Source organism: Hakea prostrata, chromosome 9 (genome assembly GCF_041222555.1).
Source record: "Hakea prostrata isolate BN-2017 chromosome 9, UWA_Hpros_2, whole genome shotgun sequence".
Taxonomy (NCBI): domain Eukaryota; kingdom Viridiplantae; phylum Streptophyta; class Magnoliopsida; order Proteales; family Proteaceae; genus Hakea; species Hakea prostrata.
In genome coordinates, this window is record NC_142608.1 from 4710502 (window position 1) to 4726281 (window position 15780).

At 38.3% G+C, this 15780-nt stretch overlaps 3 pseudogenes; all 3 read left to right on the forward strand.

Moving 5' to 3' along the window:
• The first annotated feature begins 2881 nt into the window (after nt 1–2881).
• On the forward strand, nt 2882–4232 carry LOC149004180 (putative F-box protein At4g22030 pseudogene; annotated as a pseudogene).
• Nucleotides 4233–7231: 2999 nt separating this feature from the next.
• LOC149004181 (putative F-box protein At4g22030 pseudogene) lies at nt 7232–8711 on the forward strand (annotated as a pseudogene).
• A 4653-nt stretch (nt 8712–13364) lies between these two features.
• LOC149004182 (putative F-box protein At4g22030 pseudogene) lies at nt 13365–14666 on the forward strand (annotated as a pseudogene).
• Nucleotides 14667–15780: the final 1114 nt, after the last annotated feature.

Sequence of the window (15780 nt, forward strand, 5' to 3'; positions counted from 1 at the left end):
TAGGATTTAAGTGTAAATATATATTTTTTATTTTACATAATCTCACCTAAACTTTTAAAATTTACCGAAAGAACTCCCTACTGTTCACCCGAGTCAGATGAACTCGATTTAGGGATTTTCGATTTCTCCCGTTTTTCTTCTTCCTCTCTTCATTTCCTTTCTAATTCCTGCAGACATAAGTGCATTAAACTTAAACAAAATCAAACTCTAAACAAACCCATAAGTTTATCATCGGCGCCTTTTTTGATCTCCTTGTCAGTTTCATGGAATCGTCGTCAGCGTCGACAAAATCAAATGACAGCAGAAGCAGCAATCCCTCTGGCTCCGTCGTTTCCTCCGGCAGCACTATGATTTCATCCCGATTGCGTTCCATGTCCATCTCGTAAGTATTACTTCTTACTTTTTTCCCTTTTCTAGGAATTTCAATTGTGGTAACGCTTTTGTCTTTCTTTGTTTGGTACATTTGGTTGTGTTTGTTTGTATATAGCATTTTGGATTAGCTTAGTACTCTCCCTCTTCGTGTTTCAGTGCTACGCAGCACGGTGAAGTGCACGTTCGACTGAGATTTCGATCTCGACTGTGCGCCTGCACATTTTTTTTTTTTTTTTGGTAAATCAGCACTTCATTCATAGAAAAAAGAAAAGTACAGACACATGAAGAAAAGAAAAATACAGACACATGAGCATGAAGGCACAAGGTTCAAACAGAACCAAGTAGCGGAATATGACCAAACTGTCATACATGCAATAGACAAGGTCCTCCAGAGTAAGGGATGGGTCAAGCCCACCGGACAAGATCAAGTCCAGTATACCCTTAGAAAGTAAGCTGCAACACATACAACACCAGATAAGCACAAACACCCACATAGGGGGACAAAATAACACACACATAGGGGGACAAAATACACGCCACCATGGCGGACATAAAAGTCGTTCGGTTGTCGCAGTGGTAACATCAAAAGTGCGGAAGGAGGTCGGACCTGCCATCCGGCTTTGCCGTAGAGGCGTTCAAGCTTCCCGCAGAAGAACTTGGATCCAAATATGGAGTTAATCTGCGGTGTGTACCAACGATGGTTGCAACCAAAGAATTTATTTGTAATTTAAAAATTAAAGAAAGAAAAAGAAGTGCTGCAACCAGAGAGGAGATCGGCCGGAAAAACAAACAGATCGAAGCCAAACCAACTACAGATCTGGGTGTCCGAACCAAAAAAAAAAAAAAAACCGAGCCCGGGGACCGAGGGGTGGAGACCGGAGAGGCGTGAGGTGGGGACTGTAGAGGCTGGAGGTGGGGACTATGGAGGCGGAATAGAGGAAGGCGAACCTACAGATCTACTTTTTGTAGGGAAGAGATCTGAGAAACGAGAGATAGAGGGGAAAGCTAGAAGCGGGAGAGATGAGCAGATCTGAGCCGGGGGAGGAGATGAAAACAGTAGAGAGGGAGAGATGGGAAAGATGGAAGCGGGCCGGAGATGGGAGAGACAAGGCAGAGATGGGAAGGCAGAGGAGGCGGAGAGCAGGGAGAAGAGCAGACGGAGAGCAACTGTGCACCTGCACATGAGATAGATAGAATGCAAATAGATAAACGAAATTAGAATATTTCAAATGTTAAACAACCATAGTCAATGCAAATGATGATCGAGATGGAAAAGTTACACCACCAGTTGAGTAATAAGTATATTCAAGAAAACAAGTGACACTAGGCAAACCATCAAGAAAACCAGAAAGATGCAGCATTAGAAATTTCATGACTGTCAAAAACAATAGTTCTTACTGAGTGTCATATTCTCACTTTTAAAAAAGAAATCTGACAAAATATCTAGAAAATACAACCAAGAGTTTAAATATGTTAAAAGGAGATTTTGTTGACAGCAACAGTTGAACTCTAGTTCAGTATTATAAAGATTTTGCTACAATAAGAAGACCACTAACCATTAATGCCTTTGGCTTTGGAACATTTATACATGTTAACCCATAATCATCACAAGATTCTATGACTATTTTTATTCCTTCCATTTCAAATCATCATCAAAGGAATGCTTCCTAATACACCAACTATAGTATCAAGAACATCCAGTTCTGCTCTTTATAATAACTATGAAAAAAAATTGTGATGGATTCTAAGTTACTATCAATTTCATATCTAGGTGGATCAGTCTGGTTTATATTTTGGTTTGGAAATCGAGTGGTTTTGGTTTTGATTTAGGCTTTTCCAGTTCTTAGTTTGGTATCACAAACTGAACCATCCAATTAAGGCATTGATCTGATATGAATTGATTCTCTTAATTTTTTTAAAAAAAAGAAAAAAAATAAAAAAAAAAAAAATTTTTTAAAAAATTTATACATGTCTTCAAGTATTCCACATTCGATTTGACTTTTTTATACTTGCTGATCACAGATTCCGTTGAGGAAGTTATTTCGATGATAAGAAGGGAACTCCAGAAAAGTTTTAAGTTAACAACTTCTAGGTTTTACTATATTCTATATTCCCAAGAAGATAAACATTTCCCGAGTTCAAGACAAGACAAACCCTATTTAAACTCAAAAGCATAAAGGAAAGAGCAAAAGATTATTAGCTAATAAATACATAATGCAACAGAAATTAAAGAGAACGCCGTTGGCAATGAAGAAAGAAAACCCCCAAGATGAGAGTTGAACGAGCAATGGTGGAGCGCGGTTGGGTTACGGATGCGAACCAATCAACAATTTCACAATTCAAACGGTGAAACGTAGAATATTTTGAACAGAAATCGTCAAATCGTCAATTATACTCTCTCCATGGTCAAAATGAAGAACCCGGTCGTCAGTCTTAAAAAATTCATCTTGGTATAAATATGCAAGAAGGCTCTCCACTTAGCTCCATCTTCCTTCTGCAATTCAATTTTCCCATAACATCATCTGCTATACTGTATTGTAAATTCTATCAATATGGCATCTTTACATGCTTCTCTCCTGATCTCTTCGTCGTCTTCTTTTTCTTGTAAGAGAAAGATCATGGCTGCACTCCAAGCCCCTAAACTTGGAACTCTTCCATTGAAGAACAGTATTAAAAACATGGCGGAGGGGTTATCATGGATGGAAGGCCAATATGCAACCCTAACCAATATGAAAAGCAAGTCCAGACCCGTCATGAGAGAAGTAGAGGAGACCACGATAACTACACCCACATCCATCTCTGAGCTCTACATGATTGCAGATGCGGTTGCAGATAGAGTGGAGATGCACGCTAATGTTGGAGAGCAGCGAGATAACTGGAACAAACTCCTTCTCACCTCCATCAACACCATCACCCTCACAGCAGCAACCATGGTTGCTATCTCTGCTGCAACAACTTCGACCTTTTTACCTCTGCTACCTCTTAACGTGTCGGCTTCTATCTTATTCTCTGCCGCCGCGGGTATGATGATCGTGATGAATAAGATACAGCCTTCCCAACTCGCAGAAGAGCAACGTAACGCAGCAAGACTGTTCAAGCAGCTCCACAGGGAGATCCAAACAACACTTGCCATTGGGCAAACTCCAACAGAAAAGGATGTGAAAGAGGCCATGGAGAAGGTCTTGGCCCTTGATAGGGCCTACCCTCTTCCGTTGCTAGGAGCAATGCTTGAAAAGTTCCCTGAAACTGTACAACCCACTGTGTGGTGGCCTTCATCTTCGACTTCATCACCTAAAGAACAGCATGAGACAAAACAGTTTCTTGGGCTTAAGAAGAAGGTAGAGAAGAATGGGTGGAGTGAGAAGTTGGAGGAAGAGATGATACAGATAGTTAGGGTTCTGAAGAGAAAGGATGCAGAGGAATACAACAGATTGGGAAATTTGGCTTTGAAAATAAACAAGATTTTAGCGGTTTCAGGGCCTTCACTAGCAGGCTTGGCTGCAGTTGGTTCTGCCTTTGTGGGTTCGTCTCCTTTTCATGGTGGTTTGGGCTTGGCCGTGACTATTGCTGCAGGAGCACTAGCGAGCGTAGTCAACACGTTGGAGCATGGAGGGCAAGTTGGAATGGTATTCGAGATGTACAGGAACTCTGCTGGCTTCTTTAAACTCTTGGAAGAATCCATTGAAGCCACCTTGAACCAAAAAGATGTGGAGAGGAGAGAGAATGGAGACTCCTTCGAATTGAAGGTTGCTCTAAGCTTGGGGAGAAGCTTATCTGAGCTCAGGGATCTTGCATCTCATGGTAGCAACAGAAGTAGAGATGAAGAGGCTACTGAGGAGTTTGCAAGCAAACTCTTCTGACTTGTGATTATCTTGTACTGTTACTAACTCCATTCTTTATTCTTTTTTGTAATTAGTTAATTATGTAATCTAAATTGCTAATATCAAATTGATCAAATTAGAGATCGTTTCTTCATGTATTCAAGCTCCTTAAATCGGTCACTGATTTTCCCCTTTAAAAAACCCAAATGCTTTCAGTAGCTTGGAATTGAATCCCAGAAAACAAAAAAACCTATAAAACGAGAATTTTCATGAAAAGAGCATTCCTGCAGCTAATCAATTGCTTAAATCTACCTGAGCATACTTACTCATCATCATTAGTTGGGGAGAATGCCCTTAAAAAGGAAGAACCCTTGTCATAGCTATTTGTACTTACCAATGTGGTTTTTTTTTAACCCTGCAGATGATAAATATATAGAGAAAAGTGCTATATATATATATATATATATATATATATATATATATAGAGAGAGAGAGATGGAGAGAGAGAGAGAGAGAGAGAGAGAGAGAGAGAGAGAGAGAGAGAGAGAGAGAGAGAGAGAGAGAGAGAGAGAGAGAAGAGCTACTGATAGATCTGGGATTCACATCCTCTGTAATTCCTTTCTCTACAATTCCCTGTGTAATTCCTTTCTCTACAATTCCCTGTAATTCCCTCATAGGATTGTGCCATGTGGCATTTAAGTAATCCAAAGGTTACCCAACAAACTAGAGTTTAAATAAAATTCAAATTTAGTTTAAATTGGATAACCATTGGATTACTTAAATGCCACATGGCACAATCCTATGAGGGAATTACAGGAAATTACAGGGAAATGAATTACAGAGGATGTGAATCCAGGCAAGATGTGTGTGCGCCGGATTCACATCCTCTGTAATTCCTTTCCCTGTAATTTCCTGTAATTCCCTCATAGGATTGTGCCATGTGGCATTTAAGTAATCCAATGTAAACTAAATTTGAATTTTATTTAAATCCACCCATAAATTTGAATTTTATTTAAACTCTAGTTGGGTAACCTTTGGATTGCTTAAATGCCACATGGCACAATCCTATGAGAGAATTGCAGGGAATTGTAGGGAAAAGAATTATAGAGGATGTGTATCCGTGTGGGCCATGGTTTCTAGATATTAGATTAGTATTAATATATCATCCATCAAAAGAAAACTGATTTTCAGAGAAGATTTAGGGTTAATCTTGTTCATTGCTTCCAATCCAATTATGATATTCTATTGATGTTTTACATATGATCAATAGTTTGGCATTAGAAGAGTAGGGGTTCACATCCTCTATAATTCATTTCCTTACAATTCCCTCATAGGATTGTGCCATGTGGCATTTAAGTAATCCAACGGTTACCCAATTTAAACTAAATTTGAATTTTATTTAAACCCATACATAAATTTGAATTTTATTTGAACTCTAGTTTGTTGGGTAACTGTTGGATTAGTTAAATGCCACATGGCACAATCCTATGAGGGAATTGTAGGGAAAGGAATTACAGGGAAGTAGGGTGTGTATGTGCATTAAGGAAAGAGAATGGTTCCTCGGAAGGCAAGATGGCTATTTAATGTTTCATTATCTATTCAGCAGTTAAATCGATAGTAACATAACTAGTCTAACTAAAAGGATCATGCCATGGAGGTGTCTAATTGAACTTGAGTTTAAAATTATTTCTTGAATTTTGACTCCTGTATGGGGAAAAAAAATTTCATAGCATCTCAACTCTCACATTGTCTACTCATTTTCCTCGAAAAAAATAAAAGCAAAAGGGTAAATATCATTTAATTACTTCCACTGTTAATTGACTAAATGACACTTGGACCCCGTTAGTTGAAACTTAATGGGAAAAAGCTGACGGAAGGGAGGCATTTGATAACTTTGCTAGGTAAGAGGGGAGGTAAGTGATATTATCCAACTAAGAGGGGGTCCAAGTGCTATTTGGTCAACTAAGAGGGGAGATAAGTGATATTTACTCTTTAAATAGAACAAAAAAAAGCCCCCTCCCTCAATAAAAATAATAAATAAAAATAAAAATAAAAATAAAGAAAGAAGAAGAAGAAACAACTCATTCATGACTTTCAAAGGTAACATATATTTTCACCTAATTGTCTTGTAGAACACTGATTGTATCTTTGATATTTCCACATAAAGAAAAATAATACATTACCAGATTCAAATCAATTGTAAATCAGGTGGTTAACACATAATGGAAATTAATCTAGAATGATTTGAACCCAATTCATTGCAAACTTTACTGGAAAGAACAATAAAAAGGGGAGAAAAACATCTGCATTTCAAGTTAGGTACCTTTTTTTTATTTCTTTTCCCTTTTATATTTCTTCTTCCCCTTTATGTTTATCTATTTTTAATCTGATAAACAAAGGAGATGAGAAAAATGACGATACCCAAACCATAGAATTGGAAACCCAAGAAATCCAGGAAAGTGCATCTCCCATTTTCTAGATTTTTTACTTTTATCCTCTCATTCTCCCCCACTCTTCAGTTCCTCATTTAATTCCATGTTCTAAATTCTTTGTGAAAGCCGTTTCATAGTTGTACAGTGCCAGAAGAAAGGAGGGAAGAAAATGGATCATCCACTTGTATTATACGTTTTATTCACTATAAGGGATATGCATAACTTAGGCCTTGTATCTAACGTGATCTTAACCAAAACTATCCCAATAGATAAGGTTAGATTGGGTCGGGAGTAGAATAGTACTTTCATATTAACTTTTCTTTTATTCTTTTTCTAATTTAGGATAAAGTGGTAAATTCCCAATTAACAACCAAATGACAAATCAATCTTTTTCCCCATAACGTGGAGCTAGGATTACACCAACCAACCGGTCGAATACGTTTTGAAATAAAAAAATATGGAAGAGTCAATCAGAACTCTTCAAACGGTCAAAACCTGACCTAGTCACGTAAAGACCAATGCGCCCACTCTCTAGTCGATATCTTCTACTCTAAGCTGCCCATACACTCCTGTTCCTTTCCACACAAGAGTGTGGGAGCAGAGGATCCAAATTCCTCTCTTTCTCCCTTTCTCCAAGGGTTTAAATATGCAAAATGGCTCAGAGATTCATATCGTGAATTCAAAATCTTAATAAGCATTTTCAAGACACACCCAAATATGGCATCTTTACATGCTTTGCCTCTCCTCTCTTCTTCTTCTTCTCTCCTCTTTCTTCTTCTTGGAACAGAAGAACAATGGCTACACTCCATATCCCCAAACGTGGAACGGTTCAACTAAAGAACGCTGCCAGATACATGGTGGAGAAATTATCAAGCATAGCGGGGCAATATACAAACCCTACAAAAACCAGCTGCACCACCATGAGAGATGGGAAGGAATCTACTTCGTCTCCTGTGGCCGCCACCATCTCTGAGCTCTATTTAATAGCAGATACTGTTGCTGACAGAGTAGAGATGCACACCAATATCGGAGAGCAACGAGACAACTGGAACACTCTCCTTCTCACATCCATCAATACCATCACCCTGACCGCTGGACTCATGGCTGCTCTTTCTGCTGCAACAGCTACGACTACCATTTTTCCTTTACAGCCTCTCAATCTATCGTCTTCAATCTTGTTCTCTGCTGCCGCAGGGATGATGGCTCTGATGAACAAGTTGCAACCCTCCCAACTTGCCGAAGAGCAACGTAACGCAGCAAGACAGTTCAAGCAGCTCCACAGGGAGATCCAAACAACCCTATTTGCCATTGGGCAAACTCCTACTGCAGGTGATGTGAACGATGCCATGGAGAAGGTCTTGGCCCTCGACAGGGCTTACCCTCTTCCTTTGCTAGGAGCCATGCTCGACAAGTTCCCTGAAACTGTTGAACCCGCTGTGTGTTGGCCTTCATCTTTGACTTCATCATCAACAGAACAGCATGAGACAAAACAGTCTCTCGGGCATGAGAAGAAGGTCGAGGAGAATGGGTGGAGTGAGAAACTGGAGGAAGAGATGATACAGATAGTTAGGGTTCTGAACAGAAAGGATGCCGAAGAATACAAGAGATTGGGAAATTTGGCATTGAAAATAAACAAGATTTAAGCAGTATCAGGGCCTTCCCTAGCAGGGTTGGCTGCAGTTGGTTCTGCCTTTGTGGGTTCGTCTCCTTCTCATGGTGGTCTAGGCTTGGCCGTGACTGTTGCTTCAGGAGCATTAGCAACTGTAGTGAACACGTTGGAGCATGCAGGGCAAGTTGGAATGGTTTTCGAGATGTACAGGAACTCTGCTGGCTTCTTTAAACTCTTGGAGGAATCCATTGAAGCCACCTTGAACCAAAAAGATGTGGAGGGGAGAGAGAATGGAGAGTCTTTTGAATTGAAGGTTGCTCTAAAATTGGGGAGAAGCGTATCTGAGCTTAGGGATCTTGCATCTCATGATAGTAACAGAAGTAGAGATGAAGAGAAAAGTGAGGAGTTTGCAAGCAAACTCTTCTGAGTTCTAGCTCCTCGTATATATTCTACCGTTCATAAGTCCATTCTGTTGTTCTTTTCGTATTAGGAATTTTTTTAACTGGTACTCTTAATATGTTGTTCTTTTTCAGTAAATTAGCAAGTTATATAAGGGGAAGGGGGGGGGGGGGGGGCCGGGGAGGGGGTCTAACATCAAATTAATGTTATAAATGTTTCTGTTTCTTCATCTATTCGAGCTCCTTAGATCAGTCACTGATTATCCCCTTTAAAAAGCCCAAATGCTCTTAGTGGCTTAGAATTGTATCTCAGAAAACAAAAATGAAAAGATGAAAACCTTTAACATCGACCACAATCTTGATGAAAGAGCATCACAGCAGCCAATCAATTGTTCAAAACCCATGTACTTATTCATCATAAGTTGGGGAGAAGACCCTTTCAAGGAAGAACCTTGTCTAAAATCCGTGTTTTTGAACTTAGCCTCGATATTAGAGAACTCTTTTTTTGGGGTGGAAAACTCAATTTTAGAAAACTTATTAGACTCAATCTAGTGAGTGAAACTTAGTCAAAGTGAGATTTTTTAGCTCTATATTAAGGCGTGGGTGACTATTATATATACGGTTAGACCTAATGAGTGGAACTGATGATCTTTTCACAAAGAGGTGTTGGTCATCTCTACCTGAGGAACCTTTTGATGATCAAGATGAGCTTTTTTCTCAGTACGTAAATATATAAAATAAAAAGAGTAAGGTATGTGTGTGCATTAGAAAGAAAGTTGACTTCCCTTGTATCTCCCGTGCGGATAATTGTGAGGTAGAACCTGCACAAACAAAAAAAGATATTATTCATAGGTCTTACATGGTCAATTTTCAAAGATAGTATATATCTTCACCTAATTCTGAGGAAGGACCTGCACAGAGGTGATCCCACCCAACTCACCCATCCAAAAATAATTAAGAAAAAGACGAATCTATGTTCAAGACTTGTATTAATGAATCGCCATTTGACAATCAAACACTACATGGGCTCTTCTCGTGGCACATTTGACATCGATGATGCCTCTAACAACCAATTAAATTATCAATCCCATTTAAGATGATAAAATGCACATTAATTAATCTTATTTGAGATTATCTATGTTTAATTTCTACCATCAAACAAAGGTGATCCTCACTCAACTCACCCACCCACAAATAACAAAAACAAGAAAAAGACGAATCTGTGTTCAAGACTTATAATAAATCGCCATTTGACAATAAACGCTACATAGACTCTTCTCCTAACACATTTGAGCTGAGAAAATGTACATTAATCAATCTTATTGGAGATGATCTATCTATGATTAATTTAGTGCATTCATAACCCTACTTTTTATCTTAAAGAATCACCTTACCAGCAAACACATTTCCTTTAATGTAACTGACATAATCTTTTCTCTTCACAAGCAACTGGGAGACCCTTCATACTTGTCATGGAATTGAAATCCTGCAGGGCGCTGATCTGATGGGTTATCCAACTCCCAATTTGGGTCAATGTCCTGCTTTGTTTACTAAGACATCTAAATGGCTTTAATTCAACTTTCTCCTACTTTGGTAACTCCTGTAAATTGGTATCGGAGCCTAGTTTCGAAAATCTAGCACTAGTACTTTAAGTCATGTCATTTCATATACGTATCTTCACCTAATTGTAAGGTACGACCTGCGACTGTTAGAATATTGATAAAATATTCCATATATGGTGGGCTTCATTGATTGTGTTATAGTTTGTTTTAGTTTTCTTTATTTGGGCTGATATGGGTAATATATGATATTAGAACTCGGATATGAACTAGCCATTGTGAGTTAATTAGATCTTGATGGGCAATCTAATGAGTTTTTCTATATAAAGAGAGGCTAGGTCTCTCCTCTAAACCCTAATGTATCACATTATTTCTTTGCATGTAAAACGTGAGTTCAGAGAGATTGCTCCATTGAGCTAGTGAATGTGGAGGAGTCTAGAGGAGAAAATCCTAGTGCTAAGTTGATCATAGAATCAACTACAAGTTCATTTTTTGTGGGAGCCTGTAGAAAAGATTCTGCTGCGCTCCATCTCCAATGGATTCAGAAAAATGTATGTTTCATCATGTTGTATTATCATTATTCTAATGCATTTATTTATTTATTTATTTATTTTTATCAATTTATGCAATTCTTACTAGATTTAGTCTTACATGTGATACCATAGATTTCATAGAATTGATTAAGGACACATAGAAATGCTGATTGATGAACTTTGGGCTCTAAAACGAATCTATGAATTTTGTAAATTTTCTCCCCTAGATTTCTGTCAAACCGTACGGTTTTTGCACTATAACTTTTTTTATAGAATGAATTTTGAAATTTGAGACCATCACTGCGTAAATAGAGAATAAACGAAGCGACCGATATATTATGGGCCACTGCTGGAAGTTGGACACATCGACATGCACTATTGAAAATTCAGCAGCTATTTTATGTAATGATTTTAAGTAAAAATAAAGGTGTTGGTGTGGCTGTTTGACTAAGTCAACAGGTCAGATCTGATCCAACCCATGACCCTTCTAGGCGACCTGAAATACCGACCCACCGAGTCATTCAGGTCGACCTAGTTGACTTGTCAACGGTCTCACCGCATAAATTGGTTTGGTTTAGTTTGTTTCTATCGAACTATTTGAACTTTGGTTTGTTTATTGACCCGACCGATACTTAGTGACCAGCTAATCAAGTGAGTCAACCCGTTAGATTGCGAGCTAACTCGCTTTGACCGGTCAAACCATACAAGTTATTTAATTTTTGGCACCGATTAAGTTAAGTGACTTTGATTCAATGGTTTATTTTCTATTAACTTGGTGTAACTGATTTGATTTAACCCCCCCCACCCAAAAAAAAAAGACCATAATGTAATACATATAGTGTTCTTTAACTTCTAGCCAAACTGTAAGGAATTTTGAAGCTTGCTATTGGAGTTTTATGTTTTGGGTCCTTCGGGATGTAATGGAACCATTTTCAAGACCTAATTTTGCCCCTATATAATGAAATATGACATGACATGTTTATAGTGTTTTGTACCATTGCCGTTGGGTGAGTTCTTGACTAGGTTATTTTATTGTCTTATAGTTTTGTAGTGTGAGCGTGTTTTATATAACTATTATATAATTGTGATATATATATCATGCATGTTTTATAAAAATTTTGATTGTCTTTTGGTGATCCCGAAACTTTTTTCAAACAGTGCATTAGCATGTATTGTAATTTTATCTCTAATTCAGCCCCTTGTCATTCAGTTTAAAATTCAACTAATATTATCGTGCATTTGACCCACAAAACAATATACAAAAGGGAAAATGGAAAAATATGTCACCTAGGTTAGCCTAGATCGGGAGGTTAACACGTAATGGAAATTCAAGTTCGTTCTAACCCAATTCATTGTAGATGTTATTGGAAAGAACACTGAAAGGGAAAATGGAAAAATATGTCACCTAGGACGGTTTTTTTTTTCTTCCGTTCCTTTTTATGCTCCTTCTACTTCTTTGGATTATTATTTTTTAAAGTTGTAATCTGGTATTCAGTAGAAGGGGAGGGGATCCTAATGCTTGAACCTAATATTCAGAACTTAGATAATTTTGAAAGTCTAGTTAACGAGATACTCTATTTGTTTCTATCGCATGCACATGTCTGCTTTGGACATGTGAGAAGAAATTACAACACGTCAGTAGATTGACGCACAAAGACACCGATTAATACAGAAGATGGGCTGATAATTATTACTAAAGCCCCTCAAATTTGAGAGAAATTTTAAAGGAAAACTCCAGGGAGGTGTCTCATAATCTTGTTCTTTTTTCGTTTTGGCTTTTTGGGTCTGCTGACCCTGTTTATGTACCAAAAATGAAAGAAAAAAAAATCAGTGGAAGGAGATGAGAGAGATAACAATACCCGATCAAGAAAACACTAACCCTTGGATTGGAAACCCGAGTAATCCAGGAAAGTGGATCTCTCTTCTTCATTTAATTTTATGTTTCAAATCCTTTGTAAACTAATTTTTTTTTTTTCCGGTGGTAGAAGAAAGGAAGGAAGAAGAATCCCTTCACCCACTTTTTATAGTTTTTTTCTTTTTTTTGGTACAAAGGAGTTTTATTAAGCTGGGAGATGGGGATATTAATATGTCTCAACAAGAGTCTTCACAAAATTGTTGATTTCACCACTAGAACAATAATTCTATATTAGCTTTTTTTTAATTTATATTTTAATTAAAAATAAATTTGTAATCTCCCCCTCAGTCGTAAAAAGTCAAAATGACAATATCAATATTTAGAAGTTTTTTTTTTGTAAAACTTGCAAAGCTCAGACTTGGAATTTATAATTAACCATCCACGTTAGAAGTGGCTGCATATTCTTTATAAGTTTGATAAGTTCGATGTTCTCGAACAATTATGTTCAATCTCACTTCATGTGACATAGCCAAAGCCCAAAGGAAACGGAGTTGAACAGATCGAATACGTTTTGAACTCAAAAAATATGAAACAGTCAATCAATCAGAACTCTTCAAACGGTCAAATCATGACCTAGTCATTAGATCTCCCTCTCTCTCTCTCTCTCTCTCTCTCTCTCTCTCTCTCTCTCAAAACACAAAAGGCATAAATATGCCAAATGGCTCTGAGGTCGATATCGTGAACTCGAGATAATAATAAGCATTTCTGTCTCAAGACAACCAACTATGGCATCTTTACATGCTTTGCCTCTCCTCTCTTCTTCGTCTTCTTCTTGTAACAGAAGAACAATGGCTGCACTCCGTATCCCCAAAAGCGGAACCGTTCAACTAAAAAACACTGCCAGAAACATGGTGGAGAAATTATCAAGCATGGCCGGCCAATATACAATCCCTACCAAAACCAGCTGCACCACCATGAGAGATGAGAAGGAATCGACTTCGTCTCCTGTGGCCACCACCATCTCTGAGCTCTATTTAATAGCAGATGCTGTTGCTGACAGAGTAGAGATGCACACCAATGTCGGAGAGCAGCGAGACAACTGGAACACTCTTCTTCTCACATCCATCAATACCATCACCCTCACTGCTGGACTCATGGCTGCTCTCTCTGCTGCAACAACTACAACTACCCTTTTCCCTTTGCCACCTCTCAACCTATCATCCTCAATCTTGTTCTCTGCGGCTGCAGGGATGATGGTTGTGATGAACAAGATCCAGCCCTCCCAACTTGCTGAAGAGCAACGTAACGCAGCAAGACTGTTCAAGCAGCTCCACAGGGAGATCCAAACAACACTTGCCATTGGGAAAACTCCAACAGAAAAGGATGTGAAAGATTCCATGGAGAAGGTCTTGGCCCTTGATAGGGCCTACCCTCTTCCGTTGCTAGGAGTCATGCTTGACAAGTTTCCTGAAACTGTAGAACCCACTGTGTGGTGGCCTTCATCTTCGACTTCATCACCAAAAGAACAGCATGAGACAAAACAGTTTCTTGGGCTTAAGAAGAAGGTAGAGAAGAATGGGTGGAGTGAAGATCTGGAAGAAGAGATGATACAGATAGTTGGAGTTCTGCAGAGAAAGGATGCAGAGGAATACAACAGATTGGGAAATTTGGCTTTGAAAATAAACAAGATTTTAGCGGTTTCCGGGCCTTCACTAGCAGGCTTGGCTGCAGTTGGTTCTGCCTTTATGGGTTCGTCTCCTTCTCATGGTGGTTTGGGCTTGGCCGTGACTGTTGCTGCAGGAGCACTAGCGAGCGTAGTCAACACGTTGGAGCATGGAGGGCAAGTTGGAATGGTATTCGAGATGTACAGGAACTCTGCTGGCTTCTTTAAACTCTTGGAAGAATCCATTGAAGCCACCTTGAACCAAAAAGATGCGGAGAGGAGAGAGAATGGAGAGTCCTTCGAATTGAAGGTTGCTCTAAGCTTGGGGAGAAGCTTATCTGAGCTCAGGGATCTTGCGTCTCATGGTAGCAAGAGAAGTAGAGATGAAGAGTCCACTGAGGAGTTTGCAAGCAAACTCTTCTGACTTGTGATTATCTTGTACTGTTACTAACTCCATTCTTTATTCTTTTCTGTAATTAGTTAATTATGTAATCTAATTGCCAATATGAAATTGATCAAATTAGAGACTGCTTCTTCATGTATTCAAGCTCCCTAAATCGGTCACTGATTTTCCCCCTTAAAAAATCCGAATGCTTTTAGTAGCTTGGAATTGAATCCCAGAAAACAAAACAAAGAGAAGGAAAAAGAAGAAAAAAAACTATAACACGAGAATCTTGATGAAAAGAGCATTCCTGCAGCTAATCAATTGCTCATCATCATTAGTTGGGGAGAATGTCCTTAAAAAGGAAAAACCCCTGTTTAGAAACTCGACTTTTGAACTTCGACTCAATTTTAGAAAACTTAATGACTCAGTCCAGTGAAACCTAGTCAAAGTGGGGGTTTTTTTTTTTAAAACCCTGCAAATGAAAATCTATAGAGAAAAGTGCTATTGATGAATCAATATATAGAGAGATAAGAGCTACTGATAGATCAATGGTTTGCCTTAGAAGGCAAGATGTGTGTGCGCCATGGTTTCTAGATATTAGATTAGTATTAATATATCATCCATCAAAAGAAAACTGATTTTCAGAGAAGATTCAGGGGTAACCTTGTTCACTGCTTCAATCCAATTCTGATATTCTATTGATGCTTTACAAATGATCAATGGTTTGGCACAAGAACTAGGGTGTGTATCAGTGTATGTGCATTTGGGAAAGAGAGTGGTTCCCTTGGAAGGCAAGATGGCTGTTTATTGTTTCATTATCTATTCAGCAGTTAACTCGATCATAACATAACTAGTCAAATTAAATGGTTCATGTCATGGAGGTGTCGAATTGAAATTGAGTTTAAAATTTTGACACGTTGAGAATTTTAACCATTTTTTTCTTGAATTTGGACTCCAGTATGGAAAAAAACTTCTTGGGGTCTCACCTTGTCAACTCATCTTCCTTGAAAAAAATAAAAATATAAGGAAAAATATCTCTTATTTTCCCTGTTAGTTGATCAAATGACACTTGAACCCTTCTTAGTTGGATAATATCACTTACATCCCTCTTAGCTGGCAAAGTTATCGAACTATCTATCTGCTATTAAATTTT